This window comes from Dendrobates tinctorius, unplaced genomic scaffold (assembly GCF_039654945.1).
Source record: "Dendrobates tinctorius isolate UK_male_01 unplaced genomic scaffold, ASM3965494v1 ptg000028l, whole genome shotgun sequence".
In the NCBI taxonomy this organism is placed as follows: Eukaryota; Metazoa; Chordata; class Amphibia; order Anura; family Dendrobatidae; genus Dendrobates; species Dendrobates tinctorius.
Window position 1 is genome coordinate 43,595,382 of NW_027361696.1, and position 24,989 is coordinate 43,620,370.

Sequence of the window (24,989 nt, forward strand, 5' to 3'; positions counted from 1 at the left end):
ATTAAGAATTTGTAGCTCCTTACATGTCTACCTAGTTTACAGGGGATAATATCCACGTATGGTCACACTGTGAAGCTGGAAGTTATATACCATCATATTCCTCCCATTCTAGAACAGAACTCATTGATCATTTTGGCTTTATTTGAACAGAAAGACCCAAGGTACCTTTTGAAAATCCAATGAAAAATTGTGGGAAGGGTTGTGAAGCTAATATACAATACATGAGTCCAGAGTGATATTTAACCCCCTTACCCCCAAGGGTGGTTTGCACGTTAATGACCAGGCCAATTTTTACAATTCTGACCACCGTCCCTTTATGAGGTAATAACTCTGTAACTCTTCCTTGAATCCCGGTGATTCTGAGATTTTTTTTGTGTGACATATTGTACTTAATTATAGTGTTAAAATTTCTTTGATATGACTTGCGTTTATTTGTGAAAAAAAAACAGAAATTTGCCATAAATTTAGAAAATATTGCAATTTACAAATTTGAATTTTCATGTCCTTAAATCACAGAGATACTGTATGTCACACAAAATACATAATACATAACATTTCCCACATGTCTACTTTACATAAGCACAATTTTGGAACCAAAATTATTTTGTTGGGAAGTTATAAGGGTTAAAATAAAACAGCAATTTCTCATTTTTAGAACATCATTTTTTATTTGGGATCACATCACATATTACGTCACTTTGAGGGATCTATATGATAGAAAATACCCAAAAGTGACAGCATTATAAAAACTGCACCCCTCAAGGTGCTTAAAACCACATTCAAAATGTTTATTAACCCTTCAGGTGCTTCACAGGGATTTTTGGAATGTTTAAAAGAAAATGAACATTTAATATTTTTTCACAAAAAAATTACTTCTGATCAGATTTTTTTATTTTACCAAGTGTAAAAGGAGAAATTGGACCCCAAAAGTTGTTGTGCAATTTGTCCTGAGTATGCTGATATCCCATATATGCAGGTCAACCACTGTTTGGGCGCATGGCAGAGCTTGGAAGGGAAGGAGCACCGTTTGACTTTTCAATGCAAAATTAGCTTGAATTAAGATAGAACGCCATGTGCTGTTTGGAGAGCCCCTGATGTGCCTAAACAGTGGAAACCCCCAACAAGTGACACCATTTTGGAAACTAGACCCCCTACGGAACATATCTAGATGTGTGGTGAGCACTTTAAGCCCCCAAGTGCTTCACAGAAGTTTATAACGTAGAGATGTAAAAATAAAAAATCATATTTTTTTCACAAAAATGATATTTTTGACCACAATTTTTTATTTTTCCAAGGGTAAAAAAAGAAATTGGACCCCAAAAGTTATTTTGCAATTTGTCCTGAGTACGCTGATACCCCATATGTGGGGGTAAACCACTGTTTTTTAAAAAAATATTTGGCATTTGCTTCCATATGTTTGTAGATATATGTATGTATGTTATGTAGATGACACTGCAATTATACACAGCAGTCCATCTATATTACAGCAACTGCTGTGTATAATTAAAGTATCGCCTATATAATATACACAGAATGCTGTATATAAAATGTATAGGAAACACAGTACAGTTTCACCTATATAATGTATATAGAGCAGTATCACCTACATAATGTTTAGAGAGCAGTCTGTATACATAATATAGGTGATACTGCAACTGTTATATTTACAATATACAGGTGATACTGCTGCTGATTTATGTAATTGCATGATCACCTACATATTGTATATACACTGTTGCATATACATTATAGAGGTGATACTGCTAGTGCTGTTCATACACTGCTACTACAGCATCACCTACATAACATATATACAGCACTAGCAGTATTACATATAGTATGCACTTGGACAAATTGATCTTGGCTGGCACTTACCCAGATCCTTGTGCTGAGGGGGAAAGCGATAAGGAGCTGCAGCACGTGCAGTGTCGAACATGCAGGGGAAAGGAGGCTGGAGTGGATCCTGAATTTTGCCGGTGACAGTGATCAGGAAAAAAAAAAGTCCATGTGTGCGCTGTCCCCGCTGATTGCCGTGGCGGGCGCTGTTCATGCGCCGCGACAAGTGCTGCCACAGTTGCCGTGTGTGTCATCAACAGGGGCCGCCTTGGCTGCTGCGCACGCTTTAGGGAGGGCCGGCGCGCAGCCTTGTCAGCTCCTGCACAAGGGACAATGCACGCTGACCTGCTTCTTCAAAAGATTTCAAGGGCCCGTGGCGAATTTGCAATTCAGAGCTGCCGGCCAACCGAGCAAATGCCCTCCTGGGCAGATTATCAATCCGGGCCTGGACGACTATCCTCGAACGCTATGTGGTATGAATCGGGGATCACCAGCACCACACCTAAAAAGCGCTCTGCCTTTCCAGCTAAAACACATCAGAGCGATTCAAGTATATCACTCTCCAGTTAGTATATCTCACAGATGGCAGCGCACACTGAAAGCACTCACCTCTCTTACTTCACATGCCCCATTTCAACATCCAACAGGTTCGCAAGCAAAACGCAGCAGCTAAATTGTAGGTGCTGCGCGTAGCATGCAGAGGCTAAATTTTAGGTGCTGCGGGTAGCGTGCAGAGGCTAAATTCTAGTTGCTGCGGGTAGGAGAGCGCATATGCCGTCTCCTGTGCAAAGCAGCTGCCTGCCGCCTGAGGCAACAGGCTCAACTTGCCTCATTATAGGTGCACCCCTGGATGTACTCAATGGGAGACAAGTCCGGAGACATTGCAGTCATGGGAGCACGTTTAGGCCACGCATGCTGCTCACAGTAACACAAGTAACATGCCGCCTTGCGTTATGGTGGATAACGGCTTCTGGAACACTTTGGAGAAATGGCCATAACACTGATTCCATTAATAAATCAATTTAATGTTCACCTGATAATGTATTTTGAATAACAACCTTACATTATCCCACAGTGAACCATAATCCTGAGAGTAGGAACAGTGAGTAGAGATAAATTCCCATCAGTAGTGTCTTGTCTGTAGGAGAATGTTCCCTGCTCAGTTTAACTTTTAATAATTTAACAATTGTAGAGACAGAGTCTGAACTAAAGAAGATCTGTCACCATATCTTACAATGCTAGAGATGATCAAAAATGGTGAAGTGGATTTGGGTCTCCTGGAATTATGCTAATGTCTGCCTTTACCAAAATACAGATTTTTTTGTAATTCACTTTTGTGTAGATTCAGCAAATTGGTAGCACCTGGATGTAAATTTTCTTAACCATAAAGATCAAAATGAAGGATTAGAAAATAAAGGAATACTCCTTATAATCTCATTACTGCTCATCCTTCTGGCCGCTCCGTTCCTTCCATTAATCATCCGGACCTTGCTGCATCTTCTGATCACTTACAATCAAGCTGAAATCTGGTGAACGGTTCTGCACATGAGCACATAAGGTCACGGCACACGTCTTCATAATTCTGGAATGTCAACACGTGCAACGGTAATCAGGAGATATGGGGAAGAACGATCAGGTTATGGTGAGGAGTGCAGCAGCCAGAGATGTGAGTGGTAATGTGCGTATAAGGGTTTGTTTTACATTCATTGGGCTCTGAGGTCAGGAGAGACCCCAAAACATAATAAGGGATGTTAACATTTATGGAGCATAACTTCTCTTCGAATCAAATTCCCAGGAAAAATATGCGCGTTTAGGAAAATCCAAATCTTGCCTGAGTCGTTCATTTCTAGACAATATTTTTTTAGACTTTTTGGAGATGGCATACTATATAATCCTATCTTAGCTCTTACATTAAAATAATCATTTTATAAGTCATGTGACACCGAGAATATTTCAGATGACCCAAATTCTTCACACAATAAGTAGCAAAATACAAACACAGTAAAATCATAGTAAGAGGTGCTGTTGTTAGCGTTAATTTTTTAAACTTGTTAATAAACTCTGTGATTATTATAAAATGTATTTTCTCAGAGGAATTGTCTAATAATATTACTGCTCCAGAATTCTAGGCCAAAAGTTATCTCCTCTTTTATTGTTTCACATATGTGTATACTGCGACAATATAAAAAAGTTATGAAAGTCAAGAATGATTCTAAATTGACAAATTTGAAAAATTTCCAGAAAAGCTGGTTTATTTTCCAAAGTGATTTTTAAAAATAGTGAAAATATTGGCGTAAATTTCTGAGGTCTTGATCTCCTTTATTTAACCCTTTTACCCCAAGGGTGGTTTCCATGTTAATGACCTGGCCAATTTTTGCAATTCTGACTACTGTCCCTTTATGAGGTAATAACGCTGGAACGCTTTAACGCATCTTGGCAATTCTGACAATGCTATTTCGTGACATATTGCACTTCACGATAGTGGTAAAATTTCTTCTATATAACTCGCGTTTATTTGTGTAAAAAACAGAAATTTGGCAAAAATGTTGAAAATTTTGCAATTTTCAAACTTTGAATTTTTATGCCCTTAAAAGAGAAATATGTCACACAAAATTGTTAATAAATAACATTTCCCACATGTCTACTTTACATCTGCACAAATTTTGGAAACAATTTTTTTGTTAGGAATGTATAAGAGTAAACAGTTGACAAGCGATTTCTCATTTTTATAACAGAATTTACAAACCCATTTTTTTTAGGAACCACCTCACATCTGAAGTCACTTTGAGAAATCTATATGGTAGAAAATACCCAAAAGTGACACCATTCTAAAAGCTGCACCCGTCAAGCTGATCAAAACCACATTCAAGAAGTTTATTAACCCTTCAGGTGTGTCACAGGAGCAGAAGCAACGTAAAAGTAAAAAATTAACATTTAACTTTTTATTCACAAAAATGATCTTTTAGCAACTTTTTTTATTTTACCAAGGGTAAAAGGAGAAAATTGACCCCAAAAGTTATTGTGTAATTTGTCCTCAGTATGATGATACCCCAAATGTGGGGGGACCACTGTTTGGGTGCACGGCAGGGCTTAGAAGGGAAGGAGCGCCGTTTGACTTTTTCAAACTAAAATTGGCTGGAATTGAGATTGGACGCAATGTCGCATTTAGGGAGCCCCTGATGTGATAAACAGTGGAATCCCACCACAAGTGACCCCATTTTGGAAACTATACCCCCTAAGGAACTTATCTAGATGTGTGGTGAGCACTTTAAACCCCCAAGTTCTTCACAGAAGTTTATAATGTAGAGCCATAAAAATAAAAAAATCATATTTTTTCACAAAAATGATTTTTCGCCCCCAATTTTTTATTTTTACAAGGTTAGCAGGAGAAATTGGACCCCAAATGTTGTTGTCTAATTTGTCCTGAGTATGCTGATACCCCATATGTGGGGAAACCACTGTTTGGGCACACAGTAGGGCTCAGAAGGAAGGAGCGCCGTTTGACTTTTGCAAACTAAAATTGGTTGGAATTGAGATTGGACGACATGTCGCGTATGGCGAGCTCCTGATGTGCCTAAATAGTGGAAACCCCCCACAAGTGACCCCGTTTTGGAAACTAGACCCCCTGAGGAACTTATCTAGAAGTGTTGTGAGCACTTTGAACCCCCAAGTGTTTCGCTAAAGTTTATAATGCCCGGGCGTAATAATATTTTTTTTTTCCACAGAAATGATTTCTTAGTCCCCAATTTTTAATTTTCCCCAGAGTAACAGGAGAAATTGGACCCCAAAAGTTATTGTCCAATTTCTCCTGAGTACGGGGTGCGCTGGTTCCACTGCAGAAATGGTGGGTGCTGTCCTGGGGCATCTGCATGGAGGTTCTGCAGGACTCAAGGAGGAAGATGAGGAGGAGAAAGAGGAAGAGGATGAGGATGAAGAATCTGAAAAGTACAGAAATGTGGGAACCTCAACCTCGCTATCAGTGTCGGAGGCAAGTAAAGAATATGCCTCCTCCACTGAATAGAGCTGTTGGGACGAATTTGATGAGCTGGACATTTTTTGTGTGAATATAGTTCTTTGTGTGTACTTCACTGATAACTGTATGTGTATGTGTGGGGGGAGATAGTGATTGGTGTAAACTATTCTGAAATGAAAAACCTAAAAGAAAAAAATGTCTGTGGATAAAAAGTCTAAACCAGCAGGCCCTAGCTCTGATAAGTGATCTGCGTGTCAGTTAGCAAAATTCAGCTGTTGCTGGATTTGCACACAGAGATGGCAAAAATAAAAGTGTCTAAAACAGCCAGCATGAGCTCTGATAAGAGAACTGTTTCACTTATCAAAAAACGGCGGCAGCTGTATGTGCGCATGGGGTGGCGCAAGGACTTAAGTCGCAGTATCGCATTAAAAGACATGATGTGCTATCCCAATCATCGTCATACTGGCCCGGGTCACCTGGATGGGATAGTACGTCAAATGTCAGAAAGGGGTTAAAGTACGGAAAAGAAAAACGCCGACAGAAGTAAAATCAAGCAACTCACTTATAAATCAGATATAAAATGATATGGGGCTGCCTTTCTTTGCCCTGTCACCCATTAGTTTTACTTTGCAGTTCCTGTTAAACAGGTCGGGTACTGGTGCGCTGATCTCTTATGGTCCAAGTACCGCCCACCACTGTACAAGTTGTGATAATCGGTAAGATGCCAAAGCTGTGGGGCATTATGAAATAGCCCATGTGGAATTAGAAAAAAAAATATCTTGCTCTTGGATGCTTTAACAGTCTGGAAAATGGTTCTAGACAAGTTTTCTTTTTTCTCCTTTATTTCATTTTGTAAACAGTGAATCGAATCTTAAAGTGTTTGAGAAACAGCAAATTTCAGAAAAATTGACTCAAACTTGATCCTCCATTTATCTCTAATCACCATATTTGTAAAGACTTTCTTGCGGCGAAGGCAGTTTTATTCCTCAATGAATGTCGTACAAAACCCAAACTTGAAGCAAAGGGAGACACAAAGCGCAAAATAGTGTCTTATCACACAAACTAAACAGCGATTTTTACAAAAAAGCTGCTCACCTGGCATTCAGTAGTCAAAGCACGTATAGTAGGTATAGGCTGCTGCAGAACCACAGGTTGGTTATCAACTAGATAACACAGTATACTGCAGGGTAGGATGTGGATTAGAAATATGGAAGAATAGAAATTTTTTGGCGTTTTTTACCACTTAAAAAAAAAAAGTCCCTTATTAGTTTTTGTGTAAAGGAAGATAAAATGTTATTGCTCCAAGAATGAGGTGAGAAATAAATTAAAGTAGAAAAAAATAAAAATTGGCAAGTCTGCAAGGGCTAAGAGTTTTCAGATACAGTAGATAACAGGAATATATTTTACACATCAGTTGTGCAAGTATTTGATATATTATTTTGTTGCCTGTCTAGAACATTAGGATGTTCACCTAAGCCTCTTTCTAGCCTGAAGGGGATAGATCTGAAGAAACCTTGGTGGAAATTTCGTACCATGAATGCATAAATGAATGGATTGATGCAACTGTTAAGGTAAGCCAGGCTGGTAATAATAGTGTGTACAATAGGGTATAGAAGGCTATAGTCATAATATTCAGATATTAGTGGCCATATGTAATATGGAAACCAGCAGATGAAGAAACACAATATAACAGCGGTGATGATCCTGGAGGATCTCTTAGATCTCTGGGATCTCTTACTTTTTCTAATTTTGTAGAAAATGGTGACATAAGTGGTGAAGATTATCACAAAAGGGATCGAAAACATTATAACTAATCTGATCAGCTGAATGTTCCGATATAGATCAGCGTTGTAAGGATGTATATAATAATAATGTACGCACCATTCACCTACATCACCTACACGGTATGTATATAAGTTATACACTAAACCTGTTAAAATTAAACTCAAGACCCAAATGATCGCTGCAGTGATTCTCACCAGTTTGAAAGTTCTGTGAACTTTTGCCCAAAATGGCCTCATGACAGAGACCCAGCGGTCAATACTCATGGCTGTCAGGAGTAGAACACTGGCGCTCATGTTTATATTAAACAGAAACATGTTAAATGCACAATATGCAAAATCAAAGTTATAATGCAAAAATGTAGCCCACTCAGCAATTCACAGAGGAAGAGATGCACAGCAAAGGAAGTCCGCGATGGCCAGGTGGAGGAACCACACGGCATTGATTGTGTTTTTCATCCTGAATCCGGCAATCCAGATGACTAATCCATTACCGATAATCCCAAGAGCAAAAACAATGCTGTACAAAGTAATTGCCACAGTCTGTAAAGTGTACACATAATAATGAAACTCCTTTAAGTATTCATCAGATGACCTGAGAAGACAGGGTAAGGTCGACATAAGGGAAATTAAGAATTTGTAGTTCCTTACATGTCTACTTAGTTTACAGGGGCTAATATCCATGTATGGTCACACTGTGAAGCTGGAAGTTATATAACATCATATTCCTCCCATTCTAGAACAGAACTCATTGATCATTTTGGCTTTATTTGAACAGAAAGACCCAAGGAACATTTTGAAAATCTAACGAAAAATTGTGGGAAGGGTTGTGAAGCTAATGTACAACACAGAGTGATATTTAACCCCCTTAACCCTGAGGGTGGTTTGTGCTCTAATGACCGAGCCAATTTTTACAAGTCTGACCACTGTCCCTTTATGAGGGAATAACTCTGGAACTCTTCCATGGATCCCGGTGATTCTGAGATTGTTTTTTTTGTGACATATTGTACTTCGTGATAGTGTTAAAATTTCTTTGATATGACTTGCATTTGTTTGTGAAAAAAATGGAAATTTGCTGAAAATTTTGAAAATTTTGCAATTTTCCAAATTTAAATTTTCATGCCCTTAAAGGGAATCTGTCACCAGATGTTGGAGGCCTATGTAAATGGCCTGGGTCCGGTCCGATGGGTGGTGTTTCTTCTTTTTTCTCCACCCCATCCGCTGTGATTCCCTTTACAAGATACTTAATAAGTAACTTTTCCCACATGTCTAGTTTACATCAGCAAAATTTTGGAACCAAAAATTATTTTTGTTAGGAAGGTTAAAGGGTTAAAATAAAACAGCGATTTCTCATTTTAACAACATCATTTTTTTTTGGGACCACATCACATTTGAAGTCACTTTGAGGGGTCTATATGATAGAAAATACCCCAAAGTGACAGCAATATAAAAACTATACCCCTCAAGGTGCTCAAAACCACTTTCACGACATTTATTAACCCTTCAGGTGCTTTACAGGAATTTTTGGAATGTTTAAAAGAAAGTGAACATTTGAACATTTAATTTTTTTTTCACAAAAAATTACTTCAGATCCAATTTTTTTATTTTAACAAGGGTAAAAGGAGAAATTTGACTCTAAAAGTTGTTCAATTTATCCTGAGTATGATGATACCCAATTTGTGCAGTGAAACCACTGTTTGGGTGCATGGCAGAGCTCGGAAGGGAAGGAGCGCCGTTAGACTTTTCAATGCAAAATTAGCTGGAATTAAGATAGAACGCCATGTGGTGTTTGGAGAGCCTCTGATGTGCCTAAACAGTGGAAACCCCCAACAAGTGACAACATTTTGGAAACTAGATCCCCTACAGAACTTCCGCTCCCGGAAGAAGCTAGAGGGCGAAACGCGCGTCGGGGCGCGGGGATCTGTGCACAGGATTATTTACACCTGCATAATCCGGTCTAAGGTAATTATCAGTTTGATAGCTCTTCTACCTTGTCATTTTATGTGTCCTAAGTTTATTTTAGCCCATGTTGTATCGGTGCTTTTCACAGCGGGGTTAGATTAATCCTCCCCGATTCTGTCGATATGACGGCTGTATATGGTGCTGGCATTATGTCGTATCTTTATAACCTCATAGGATTTCTTATTACCCTGAATTTTATTTAGAGTGAGACTTATGATTGCATACTATAAAACTTAGTGGCGTCTTATAACGGCAAGGTTAGATTGATTCCTATTTAGGATTATTACAATATTGGTCTTGTTGCCTTATTCCATGAATTGTACAGGAATATTATGATTATTAACAGAAGGATTATTTATCCGTGTTCATGGTCTGTGCATTTTTCCCCGTTGGGGTATGTTATGAGTAAGGTATTATGTAGTCTGTAATTTTTATTAAAATTGGAATATTTTTGATATTCAATAAAATAATATTTTTTATATATATGGTGTGTTGGTTCGCTTCTTTTGGGGATAATTAGTGAATTCTTTTTTACCCCTAAGTGTATTATTGTGTTTGAAGTGCCAAAAATTGATCTTAAGGACATTCTTAGTGTCTAGAACTTATCTAGTGTGGTGAGCACTTTGAGCCCCCAAGCGATTCACAGAAGTTTATAACGGAGAGACGTAAAAATAAAAAAAATCGCATTTTTTTCATAAAAATGCTCTTTTCGCCCACAATTTTTTATTTTTTCAAGGGTAACAAAAGAAATTGGACCCAAAAAGTTATTTTGCAATTTGTCCTGAGTAGGCTCATACCCATACGTGGGGGTAAACCACTGTTTGTGCACATGGCAGAGCTCAGAAGGGAAGGAGCGCCAGATTTTACTGGTATGGTTTGCTGCTGCCATGACCCACTGGGAGAGCCCATGAGGTGCCAAAACAGCAGAACCCCCCCATAAGTGACTCCATTTTACGATCTACACTTCTCAATGAATTCATCTAGGGGTGCAGTGATCATATTGACACCGTGGGTGTGTCACAGAATTTTATACTATTGGGCAGTGAATACAAAATAACTACATTTTTACCTCCCAAATTTTGTTTTAGTCAAAGAATTTATATTTTCACATAAGAAGTGGGTAAAAATGGCAACAAAATTTGTCCCAAAATTGCTACTGAATGTGGCAATACCCCTTATGTGGCTGTACAGTGCTAATTAGCCATGTGGAGAGACTCGGGAGGAACAGAGCGCTATTTGCCTATTCAAGTGAATGGGTCTGTGCACATGTCAGTGTGTTTTCATGGACCGTGTGTCCATGAGCAAAACACGCTGACATGTCCGCTTTTTTATGCCAGCACGGGCAGCAAAACATCCAGCACACGTGCATACGCATAACACACATGAATGTCATCCATGTGACACACAGGGAAGAAGGGTTTAATTAAACAAATAATTTAAAAAAACAGCATGGGTACCCCTCTATTCTTGATAACCAGCTTGCTGAAGCTGACAGCTGAGGGTTGCAGCCCCCAGCTGTTAGTTTTGACTGGCTGGTTTTCAAAAATAGGGGGAACCCACATCATTTTTATTATTACCATATTTATTTACAGTGCAGGAGCGGCAGTTGAATACTCCCATCCCCAGCTCCTGCTGTCACTGTTATTAGCATCAGCAGGGGTAGGCTGATGGGAGTAATAGTCCCATCAGCTGCCGCCTGCTGTCTCTTTTATTACTTAAATGTATCTCATTCTCCCCTGCTCACGCCGATCGCCTGCAGAGCAGGGGAGAATGATGAAAGCTGCGTTCTGCATCCGGCGCCGTAGAGCAGCGCTTACTGTAACACTTCTTCCCTGGTGCCTGTCCATATGGTACTGATGTGGCACACATATGCCACACGTGTATCGCAAGTATTACATACACGGACACTGACATCTCTGGTACCGGAAATATCAGGATGTGTGACGTGTTTTTATGTTTGGCAGCTGTCACATGCTAAAAGACGCTTTTTATTGCAAAAAATAGTTTTTGCATCACCAAATTTTGAGAGCTATAATTTTTCCATATTTTGGCCCACAGAGTTATTTGAGGTCTTGTTTTTTGCGGGACGAGTTGACATTTTTATTGGTACCATTTTCGGGCACATGACACTTTTTGATCACTTTCTATTCCAATTTTCAGGAGGCAGAATGATCAAAAACCAGCAATTTATGAATTTAATTTGGGTGGGGCATTTATACATTTCCATGTGTGGTAAAATTGATAAGGCAGTTTTTTTCTTCTGGTCAGTATGATTATAGCGATACCTCATTTATATCTTTTATGTTTTGGTGCTTTTATACAATAAAAACTATTTTATATAAAAAATAATTACTTTTGCATCTCTTTATTCTGAAAGCTACTGTATAACTTTCTTATTTTTCTGGTGATGGAGCTGTATGGGTTCTTGTTTTTTTGCGGGACAAGATGATGTTTTCAGTGGTGCCACGTTTGTTCGGTATGATGCTAAAGCATTGTTTTTTGCCTTTTTTATGTTGTTCACTAAAGGGGATAACTAGTGGGACAGTTTTATAGGTCGGGTTATTACGAACGCGGCGATACCAATTAAGTGTACTTTTATTGTTTAGATTTTTTTTCATTCAAATATTTATTTAGTGATAAAATATATATTGATTTTTTTTATATTTTTACAATTATTAAATTTTTTTTATTTTTTTCTACCTTTTTTTTTACTTTGTCCCACTATGGGACAATAATTTTTTGCAGGCTAATCGCTTCCATAGCATGCAGATGAAGCAGCATCTGAATACCATAGAAGCTGTCTGCGCTGCACTGACAGTGAGAGACTTCCTGATCATGCACTGTGCATGCCCAGGAAGTTTTTTGGCTCTGGTGACCCAGATGTCATCATGAAGACATTGAGTCACCATGGAAGCGATCGGGACCCTGCGTCATGCTGCGGGGTCTCCGTTCCAAAGGCAGAGGGGCTGTCAGCCCTCTGCCTGCTCCCGGATTGCTGCGAACGTGTTCAATCGCATCATTTCAGGGGTTAAAGTGCCGGGAGCGGTCTCTGACCGCTCCTGGCACCTAGTGTCGGGTGTCCACTGTGAGAATCAGCTGACACACCCGGGGCGATCAGACGCGCTCCCCCCATGTGCGCGACAGATCACTCAGATGTACTATTCTGTCCATGGGCAAATAGACCCAGGTCACATGGACGGAATAGTACGTCTGATGGCAGAAAGGGGTTAAGAGCTCGTACCTACAGATGTCTCCATTCTGAACTTTCCACCCATTTTTCATATATTTTACAACATGATAATTTTCTCTGTTTCAGTGATGATGATGTGCTGTACTGCACATGACTGCAACAGCCAAACAGTGGTGATGAAGAAGGCCACAGGTCTACTCCCACTCAGCAGGCTTTTTAGAGTCCTTGGATCAAGGCTCCATTTTGTCTTTGAATTTCTTTATGTGTAATGAACGAGAAGACACTTAGCGGTGTTACCGCATCATGCTTGTGTCCTAGCTACACCCTACCAATTACAAGTAATGGCAGAACACAAGCTCATACCACCAGGACTGCATATGTCATAAGCAGTAGTCTGTCTATGGTGATAAGAATGATAAGAATAAGCTGATAGAAAAGAATTGAACTTGTGGATTGGCACAGTAGTTGTTTTTTTATCATTATTATTTTATGACATTCTCTTCCCTTTGAAAACTTTACTTTATTCCATGGACTTCAGGCTATGATAAGATTTTATCTTATGGGGGATTATTTAAAAAATATTTTTTTTCAAAGAGATTTTATTGGTACAGCTCACCGTAGTAGGCATCTGTAGGTATTCTGAGCACAGGAATCAAGGCGTAGAGCAATCACAAAACAGGAGAAAATACAGCTCAACCAACTTGTGAACAAACTCCTTTCATTATTCACTAAAAGTGCTCAGCGGAGGATAAAATGGAATCAGCAATGTAAGTTACATGGTATGTGACAACGACACGTTTCAGGTGACTGCGCGCCCTTAATCTCGATAAAGAAAGAAAGACGTTTGGCCACAAGTTTGTTGAGTTGGATTTTCTCCTATTTTTTATTGGTGACAAGGGCAGCATTACTATGAGCACAACTTTGTTTATGGGGTGGACCTTATATCCAGATACACAAAAACTTATAGATATGCCCAACTTCCGCCAATTTTTAAGTTCTCTAACTTTTCAAAGAGAAGATCAGTTGACTCATGTGGCACAAACAGCAGGCAGCATTAATCATAGTCTAAAACAGTGGGCAGCACTAATCATAGCCTGGTTTTTAATGACGGACACTAAGTATAATGTTTTTTAAAACTCCCCGGCATTTCAGAGAAAGCATAGTTACAAGATCAGAGCCAGAGACAAGACTAGTCCAGCGCGGTCCCCGGATGTATTTTGCCAGTGCAGCTCCAAGTCTCTGACCGGATGTTCCCATTTGTTTTAGCTAGAGTTGAGCAAATTTTTAAAATTCAGTCCCGATTACAATCGGTAGCGAATAGTGTTGAGCGACTTTTGGTTTTTTAGGGTCGAGTTTCGTTTCATGAAACCCGACTTTTCCAAAAGTCGGGTCGAGCAAAATCGACCGACTATAGGGAAAAGTCGGGGTCGTCCCGAAACACGAAACCCAATGTAAGTCAATGGAGAATTAAAGTCGGCAGTGAGAGGAGGACAGGAAACACACCAACAGTGCCCATTTGAATGCCAAAAGCATAAATTCTTGTTACTGAAGCTTGTCAACCTTAATTAACTTCATAATACTAGTTACGCACTGAAAAATGGGGGTTATTTGGCTACAGTTGTGGGGGGGAGGGCTGGCTCCAGGTTTTCGTGGGCCCAGGGCCAAAGAGCGCCCCTTTAACACATACCACAACTCATGATGCTCCGATATGGCAGAGAAATAGCAGTATAGTACAATGAAAAATACTTCACTTCTTACATCTCATGACTGATATCCATTTTAAATTCTCCAATACCTTCAAAAACGGACAGTATATAACTCCATACAGTATTATGGCCAGCGCTTAGTGCGCTATACAGAGTAATGAGGCCCATATATTTCTCCATACGGAATCATTATTCCCATATAATGTTTCAAACCGTATATGATGAGCTCCACATAATGCTACAGTATATGTTGGTCCCAATGGATGAAGCTCCATTATCTTATGGGCCCAAATAATGCTCCATATATAATGGGCTCCATTTCTACTGCTCCAGTGCATAATGGGCCCTGTAAATGCTGCTCCAGTGTCTGATGTCCACCTTTGGAATGCTCCAGTGTATGGTGGGCCCCATATATCATTCACCAGAGTATAGTGCTCCCCAAAAATTGCTGTCCCAACATTGAAAACAATTACATAAGTCTCCTTGCTAGGGAATCCCTGCACTACTCTGAACTCCTTGTCGTCCCCATCTTCCATCTCACTGCACTTGGCTGTCTAGGCCCTCCCACCGGCAGGGACACTTTTGTGTACTATGCGGTGCCCTGTGCCAGTGCCATCGCCAATGAGCATGCCCCCCCACCTGCTCAAGGTACCTGCACTTTCATCTGCACCTTCCTCTTTGTCACCGTGTAAGGTGGTATAGTATGCAGGAAGGGGAACCTGAGTTTCCTCTGGGTCAGATTCTGGCTGTGTAGAGTGCGAGGGGAATGTAGTGGTCTGGGTCAATGTACCAGCAGCATCATCCAGCAGTGGCTGCGCCTCAGTGCACTTGTGGGGTCCCCAAGAGTACGGTCGCCACTGTGGCATTGCCTTCCTCCTAGGGAGTGTGTTGTCAAGCTTGGGAGCAACGAAGGATCTCTCTAGCAGTAAAATCAACACACAACACATTTCCCACTCCAGGCCAGCAGGGAGACCTCTGAACCTGACTGCTGAGGAGCTGCTCTCTGTGGTCGGGAGGAGGTAAGTTAGGGCACTCTGTGCAGGGAAGGGGGAGTGTGTGGACGTGAGAAGGGGAGCTGGAGGATGAGCAGAGTTAAGGCTCACTCCTAGCTGGAGCGCATGGTCCGGGTTCCGGTCTCCGAGTTTGTAGGGACACTGACGTTCCTGCAGCAGAAACCGGGGGAAGTAGCAGCTATAAATGCTCTGTACCCAACTAAGGCTCGGAGGCCCCAGCATCGACGTGTGCGAGGCAGAAGGAAAAGGCTACAGCTGTCTGCCATACAAGTAAAGTCTGAGGAACATCTGTTAGACAGGAGGTGTTTAAGTGAACCACGGTCCTGTGAGTGCTTCCCCCACAAGTGCTAGAAAGGAGACGTTCAGGAAGGTACATGTTGACGGAGTGTTGGAAGGGAGTTTTCCATTCTGGTCCCAGAGGTTGGCAGAGGTCCTGACCCGGAGGACACAGCACGGAGGCAGGCATCTGTGTAACCTGCAGACTGTGAGTAAAGCTTTGGAACTGCACGCTCTGGTGTCCTACAGTTATTCCAGCACCGCTACATCTGGGTACCAGCACCTACACCGCCTGTGCCTTTCCCCATCACTACATCTACTGTACACTTTCCTGGGACTCCAGCTCCACCTCTGGGGAGCTTCACCATCTTTGCTGCACAACACCATCAGTCCCATAGGATCTGCTTGCAGCGTCGGCCTAACATCTATGTTGCTGAACACCACAGGTGGCGTCAAACTGTCTATATAAACTCTTTACCATTACACCACGCCATTTACATGGGCGCCCAGGGCCACCGTCCGGGTCACCGCTGCTGTGACACATCCCACTGACACCGGCCCGGTACCGAGTACCCCACAGCCCTGGGAGGGCGACCCATATGCCGACTGCTGATCGGGCAGCGTTATTCCCACGAACCTCCAAACAGCGTCCCTGAAGGCAAAGTTTTTGGATTCCGGGGGCAGTATGATTGCAAAGCTGAACTTTAAAGGAATGTCCAAAAGGGCACCACCAGTAGTGGAGCCTGTGGCTTAATTGGACTGCACCCGGGAAACCACTACCATACAAGCTACAAAAAAGATGGACAGATTGCAAGCTTTGTCGATTCTGTGTGTGGTGTGGTATGTCCGTTTGTAGCTGTGCTAGCGATTTCTCAGCTTTATTCCGTTAACGACCGAGACTCAGGCATGGCCCCGCGGTACGCGTCAAGCTTACTAGAGGGATACGCGAGGCTGTGGCACGTGAGATCGAGCAATAACAGGTCTAGCATTCCAGTACATGTCCGGGGCTGCATGCACGCTACACTGAAAGGACCAGCTTTTGTCGCTTACAGGTGCAGATAACCTGCTGAACTCCGTTAGTGATGGGGATCTGGGATTCAGATTATTCCCCGCGAACGATGATTTCCCAGTAAGTTCAGGTCAACCGCAATTCCAGAGTTAGGCCTAAACGTCATTCCTGAAAAAATTATGTGTCCAAACCACAGGTGCTGTAGCTTGCTTAACAGGTCAGCAGCCGTTCTCAGGCCCAGTATGGATTCAACAACATTGTAGAAAGTTGATAAAGGGTACAGTTTCACCGGATAACATGTATATATGTAGCCTAGTTTACACATTAAAAATATATGTCTATAGATCAGGAGGCAGACTCAGATGTTCTCAGGCCCAGTATGGATTTGACCAGATTGTACAAAGTTGAGAAAGGGTACTTTATCACTGGATAGCAGGTATATATAGCATAGTTTAAACATGTAAAATCTCTGTGTTCTCAGTATGGATTACACAGCAATCTAAAAAGTGGAAAAAAGGAAATGCATTTGAGGCTTACACAACTATATACTTTTGGTGCTCTTTTTAAATCTTCATATATATTTCTGTCTCAGTAATACAGTCCAGCCTCTCCGCAATAGGAAATGAGATGCATACAATTAGTGACATAAAGGCTATTGATTGCAGAAATCTAGGAATTATTATTCACGGGAAAAACTTCCGTCACAATTCTCATAGGCGATGCTGACCCTCAAATAATTTGTGTGTTGAGACAGTGAAAACATTTTTTTGTGAATAAAGTCTTGCTGTATCGCACTTCCGTTGATTCCATCACTGTTACTCAACTCAATCCAATTTTTATCACAGGGAGCGATGTAAACATGGTGCTCACTGGCTATCATGATCTGTCACGTAACTTTGGAGTGCAAAAGACAGAAGTCACAGGCCGTAGGCGATTCTATTTGATTGGCATGAGAGGGCACATTTTGAAATGTGCACCGGAATGTCACACGTTTGTGAGTAGGAAAACTGTGAAAGCTGATGATAAACCACCACTGCATGTAATTGTGAGTCGACGTCCATAAGAAATGGAAGCCACTGATCATCTGGAGCTAGAGCCCGGCCAGCAGGACAGGGCATAGCTACATCTTAACCATCATCTTTCAGTTCAATCAATTTGTAGTGGCAGTCCCAGTGAAGGATTTGACAGCCCAGACTACACAGCGGAGGAGCAGGGAGAGGTAAACATTGCAAATGCTGGGGCCCTGCCCAAGCAAGGGGGGCACACTCGTGGGCATCGGTACTGGCACTGGGCCCCTCATAGTACGGCGGTGTCTGACGGCGGGTGTGCACCACCACTGTCAGAGACACTTGATTGTACTATGAGGGACCCTATGCCAGTGCCCGCGCCCAAGAGTCGGCCTGCCCACCTGTCCAGGGCAACGGCACTCGCACGGTTTTGTGCGCTAGGTGGTGACCCCGGCCATGGGTGGGGGCGCCCACTTAGGGAGGTTTACAAAGTGGCATATGTAGATGTGGGTCATTCAGCTGCTGCAAAAGGCGAAATAGGTCAAGTTCGCGGAATAGGAGGAGTACCAAAGCAAGCCATTTTTCTGGCAACCTATGTGTCATCAAGGGAAGGTGAGACAAAGTCCTTGGAAACCCATGCATGGTTTATTTTAATGAAGGTTAGATCATCCACATTTTGGGTTGACAGACGGGTCCTTTTTTCTGTCAGGATTGATCCAGCTGCACTGAAGACTCTTTCCGATAGCACACTTGCAGCTGGGCAAGCGAGCTCCTGTAAGGCATATTGTGCCAATTCAGGCCAGGTGTCCAGTTTAGCGGCCCAATAGTCAAAGGGGAATGACCTGTGTGGGAGAACATCAATATGGGAGGAAAAGTAGTTGTTAACCATAGTTGACAACTGCTGTCTCCTGTCACTTTCCATCGATGCAGTATTACCAGTTGTGTGAGCGGTCCGTGAAAACTCAGTCCACAACATTGTCATGAAACCCCTGTCTCCAATGCCACTTCTACTGTGTGCACCACGAACACCTCTGCCAAGCTGCCCCCGGCCCGTACGGCTCGTGTGAGAACCATCACCGCTGCTGTGTGCTGGGAATGCCTCAACCAACCGGTTAACCAGAGTTGCTTGTTTAGTAGCCAATATTAGGTCAAGGTTCTCCTGTGGCATGATGTTTTGTAATTTGCCTTTATAGCGTGGATCCAGGATGCTGGCCAACCAGTAGTCGTCATCGTTCATCATTTTGGCATTGCGGGGGTCCCTTTTTAGGATCTGCAAGGCATAATCGGACATGTGGGCCAATGTTCCCGGTGTCAATGATGCACTGCGAGTGCTGGGTGGAGGAGCACTTTCTGGCAAATCCACATCCCTCCAGTCACGCACAAACCCTGTACCAGACCTTGCCATGCCAACATTTTCACTTGCCCCACAAGATGCATCCTCCTCCCCTAAGTAATCATCCCCATCATCATCCTCCTCCTCCTCTTCTTCCTCCACCTCGTCCAGGAGAGGTCCCTGAGCAGACAATGGCTGAATGTCATCAAGGATTCCCTCCACCTCTTCCTCCTCGTCAACATTGACTGCAGACGCCTGCTCCTTAAGGTGCGTCAAAGTTTGCATGAGCAGATGCATAAGTGGGATGCTCATGCTTAGGATGGCGTCGTCTGCGCTTACCAGCCGTGTGCATTCCTCAAAACACTGAAGGACTTTACAGAGGTCTTTCAGCTTCGACCACTGCACACCTGTCAACTCCATGTCTGCTCTCAAAGTGCCTGGCCGTGTATCCTCCCACAAATGCATTATGGCCTGCCTCTGCTCGCACAGCCGCTTAACCATGTGCAGGGTGGAGTTCCACCTTGTTGCAATGTCGATAATGAGGCGGTGGTTGGGAAGGTGGAACAATTGCTGCAGCTTCTGCATACGAATGGAGTGTACAGGCGACCGGCGGATATGCGCGCACAGTCTTCGCACCTTCAGGAGCAGGGCTGTTAACTCCGGATAATTATTGAGGAAGCACTGCACCACCAGGTTCAAGGTGTGAGCCAAGCAAGGTATGTGGCTGAGTTTTGAAAGGGCTATGGCTGCCACAAAATTACGGCCGTTATCACTAACTACCTTGCCTGCCTCAAGATGTACACTGCCCAGGCATGACTCAGTTTGTCACTGAAAGTACTCGGCCAGCACCTTGGCGGTGTGTCTGTCGCCCAAACACATCATCTGCAACACAGCCTGCTGACGCTTTCCACTAGTTGCTCGATAGGGGGGCACCTCGTGTGCTACAGTGGCAGCTGCAGATGGAGTGCTCGTACGACTGCGCTCTGTGGACGAGCTTTTGCATCTGGAGGAGGAGGAGGAGGAGGAGGGTCGAACGCCTACAGCCAACTGTTTCCTATAATGTGGGCTAGGCAGCACTGTCCCACCACCGCTGTCCCCTGTGGACCCTGCATCCACCACATTAACCCAGTGCGCAGTGATGGACACGTAACGGCCCTGGCCATGCCGACTGGACCATGCATCAGTTGTGAGGTGCACCTTTCCACTCACTGACTGCTTGAGTGCATGGACAATGTGGTCTTTCACATGATGTGGAGGGCTGGCTTTGCGAGAGAAGAAGTGGCGACTGGGTAGGTCATAGCGTGGTACTACATAGGCCATGAATTTGCGGAAAGCTGCGCTTTCCACCAACCGATAGGGCATCATCTCTAACGAGATTAGTTTGGCAATGTGGGCGTTCAAAACCAGTGTACGCGGATGAGAGACTGAGTACTTTCTTGACCTACTCATAGTGTCTGGGAGGGTGAGCTGGACTTGAGAGCTGCATACGGTGACTGCTGTGGCCTTGCAACGACACCTCAACATTTGCTGCTGTGCTAACCGGTGGGCTTACAGTGGGGGAAACAATGTAGCGTTGCTGACTACCTTCTTTGTGATCAGTTGCACATGTGGTACTTGAGGTTTGGTGTTGTGTCCACGCTTGCAAGTGCATGCTAGTTAAATGTCTAAGCATGCAACTGGTATTCAAATTTTTCAGATTTTTCCCTTGGCTAAAGGTCTTTGCGCACTTCTTACAGATAACCTTGGCCTGATCATGAGGATTTTGTTAAAAAAAGTGCCACACTGCACTCTTCCTACTTTGGCAGACATTTTGCGGCCTAGCACGCTGTGATATTTTGACCCTCTGGACAAGCTGTCCAGCAACTCTTTTGATTTTTGGAACCTGTCTTTGGAGTGCTCCGGGCCTGCCAGATAACAGCTGTTGCGATGTCGATGTCTGCTGTGGATGCTCCTCCTCCACATCTGAGCTATTGGAAGCAGCACCCTCTTCCCCCAATGGATGCCAATCTGGGTCAACAACTGGGTCATCCATCACCTCCTCTTCAATGTCATGTGCACCTTCCTCTGTGTCACTGTGTATGGTGGTATAGTGTGCGGGAAGGGGCACCTGAGTCTCATCAGGGTCAGAATCTGGCACTGTACACTGCGAGGACAATGTAGTGCTCTGAGTGAATGTACCAGCAGAATCATCTATCAGTGGCTGTGCATCAGTGCACTCCATGTCAGATTCATCTTGGCCTGGGTAATTCACCATTTCACTTGATAATCCAAGCATGGTATGTGAAAACAGCTCCATGGAGTAATCAGTAGTATGGCCTGCGTCATCCTTCAATCTTGGTTGGGGTGAAGGACACAAGGAAAGGTGTGGTTCATGAACATGAGCCTCAAATGACGACTCAGTGCTTTTATTTTTTACGACTTCAGAAGAGGAGGCGATAGAGCTGGAGGCTGAGTCAGCAATGTAAGACAAAACTTTTTCCTGAAGCTCTGGCTTTAAAAGCGGTTTGCCAACTCCTAGAAAACTAAGCCTTCGAGGCCTTGTGGAGCCAGACGATGACACAGGCTCAACACCTCCTGCATTCGGTCCTATTTTGCTTTTGCCACTACCATCAGATCCATCACCAACACCATCATTACCAGCTGCCAACCCCCGCCCAATTCCACGGCCTCTTCCACCAGCCTTCCTCATTTTTGGTAGAAATGTAGACAAAATCCAACAAACTTTATAGTAATGTAAAACAAGGTACAAGGTGTCTATAGAACAGGGGAGATTTTGAATTTCTGCACACACTTGTGGACACTGGACACTTTTGGATTGTGTGAGGCCAACTGAATATCACAGCGCTATGTCACAGGCTTGATGTCGCAGGTGTGAAAAATGTCACTAGAGGATAACGGAGATTTTGAATTTCTGCACACACTTGTGGACACTGGACACTTTTGAATTGTGTGAGGCCCACTGAATATCACAGCGCTATGTCACAGGCTCGATGTCGCAGGTGTGAAAAATGTCACTAGAGGATTACGGAGATTTTGAATTTCTGCACACACTTGTGGACACTGGACACTTTTGGATTGTGTGAGGCCCACTGAATATCACAGCGCTATGTCACAGGCTCATTGTCGCAGGTGTGAAAAATGTCACTAGAGGATAACGGAGATTTTGAATTTCTGCACACACTTGTGGACACTGGACACTTTTGGATTGTGTGAGGCCCACTGAATATCACAGCGCTATGTCACAGGCTCGATGTCGCAGGTGTGAAAAATGTCACTAGAGGATAACTGAGATTTTGAATTTCTGCACACACTTGTGGACACTGGACACTTTTGGATTGTGTGAGGCCCACTGAATCTCACAGCGCTATGTCACAGGCTCGATGTCGCAGGTGTGAAAAATGTCACTAGAGGGTAATGGAGATTTTGAATTTCTGCACACACTTGTTCGCACTGGACACTTTTGGATTGTGTGAGGCCCACTGAATATCACAGCACTATGTCACAGGCTCGATGTCGCAGGTGTGAAAAATGTCACTAGAGGATAACGGAGATTTTGAATTTCAGCACATACTTGTGGACTCTGGACACTTTTGGATTGTGTGAGGCCCAGTGAATATCACAGCGCTATGTCACAGGCAGAAATTGGCTAGTGTATGACAAACTACAAGGTGTATATAGAATTGGGCAGAATAGGAATCTCCCTAGAGTGTAGGTCTGTAAGAACGGAACAAGTCCTCGACTTATCCTTACAGAGCGACACACAGCTTCACTGTGGCCGTGATGATAGCCGTTACACGGTACTGAGAGAGGAGCGTGCACATACACGGCTGTCCGGTGTACGTAAAATTGTCAAGCTCCGTGTTTTTTAAATATACAGACTGACACACGCTGTCTGTCTATAGTTTTGAATGTGATCAAACAGCATATATATTTAACTGTTTGAAAACTAGACAAAACTAGAAGGTGCAGGTCTGTAAGAACGGAACATGTCCTCGATTTATCCTTACAGAGCGACACACAGATAACTTCACTGTGGCCGTGATAACAGCCGTTACACGGTACTGAGACAGGAGCATGCACGTACACGGCTGTCCGGTGTACGTAAAATTGTCAAGCTCCGTGTTTTTTAAGTATACGGATTGACACACGCTGTCTCTCTATAGTTTTGAATGTGATCAAACAGCAAATATATTTAACTGTTTGAAAGCTAGACAAAACTAGAAAGTGCAGGTCTGTAAGAACGGAACATGTCCTCGACTTATCCTTACAGAGTGACACACAGCTTCACTGTGACTGTGATAACAGCTGTTACACGGTACTGTGTGAGGAGTGTGCACCGCTGTATGGTGTGAAAAAATGCACGCTCAGTACCTCACCAGGACAAAAAAAAAAATTGGGATTGCTTTTAAAAATGCAGTTTGCAGAACAATGAGTAAACAGCAATGCAGCCGTCAGGAAGCCTTAGAAGGCAGCCTACCAACCAACACCGCTGATCCAGCAAAATATAGCCTCCACTTGCACTGCACACACAGTGACTGGTGTGTTGTACAGGCAAAATCGCTAGCAGCAGAAGCAGTTTTTGGTGTCTTCTTCCCTGCCAACGCTCTCCCTACAAAATCATCATCAGCAGCAGCTCTCCCTATTCTGAGATCAGCATGAGTAACATGGCGGTCAGCGTGCACGCCCTTTTATACCCCCTGTGATGCCCACCAAAGCAAGCCAATCACTTGCATGCCCTTCTGAAAGATGGTGGTGACCCCTGCCTATGTCATCACGTTGCCCACAGTGTCCGTGGATCCTGATTGGCTGAAAAAGGGCGGAAAACAAACTTTTGAAACACGACTTTGGCGCTTAAGTCTCCGACCTCGTGGCCGACCGCATCCTAGGGTCGGGTTTCGTTTCATGAAACCCGACTTTGCCAAAAGTCGGCGACTTTTGAAATTTTTCGACCCGTTTCGCTCAACTCTAGTAGCGAATATTGTTTTTGCTATATTTACTGAACACAGCATTGGCGTTAATAGGGGTGGAAATGATTGAATATGTTCAAACCGATCATCAAACATAAATTCGGCACAAATAGGGTACCAATATGGCACGAATATGTCAAAATCAGATTCGGCGACCGACTCTGAACATATTCGCTCAACTCTAGTTTTAACCAGACAAGTCCTGGAAAAGAGAACATCTAAAGCACCTTAGTAAGGAGATATCCAGATGTGACAGACTATTTGGCTGTGGATGTAGCAGATCTGGGCATGTCTGCTTGTCTCTATAGAATTTTCAACTAAAATAAATACCAATAAATATAAAATACTCTATACTGTGGCTCTGTGTTTTCCAAATAAATGAATGCAGTGAGAAAATCTCTTTCCAGCTATGGTCACATCCGTGTTATTATACAGGAACCACAATGCAGAGCCGAATCCTCTGCACCACACCACCACCGACACCTGATGGACAGCACTGATGTGTGGTGAGATTTGATGGAATAAAGAATTGGGAATTTAAATTTACCAGTCTTCGTCCAGAGTTATATTAGATGTGGTCAGATTATCATCCTCACTGTCCATTGTGAGTATTTACCTACAAGATAAATAAATACGGTAATAATAAAATTAATATTACTTTTATTGGTAATTATACAGCATACATTTCTGTAATTATAGTTTCTGTGCAGAAGCCATGTCAGTTTATTAAAAAAAAACCTCTAGGACATTTTTTATTTTACTGTCTCATTTTTATCCACAGTAATGTGTGCAGAGAGTGTATTATAAATCTTACCAGTCACAGCGTCTATCTTTCCTAGTCTTGTTCTGAGTCTTATAGGATGAGGCCACCACCATCAGGGGCTTATCTACAGCATTCTATAATGCTGTAGATAAGCCCCCAATATGACCTGAAAG

At 42.9% G+C, this 24,989-nt stretch overlaps 1 pseudogene; it reads right to left on the reverse strand.

Annotated features, from left to right (window-relative positions):
- Positions 1 to 7,175: 7,175 nt before the first annotated feature.
- LOC141084991 (formyl peptide receptor 2-like) lies at positions 7,176 to 24,656 on the reverse strand (annotated as a pseudogene).
- Positions 24,657 to 24,989: the final 333 nt, after the last annotated feature.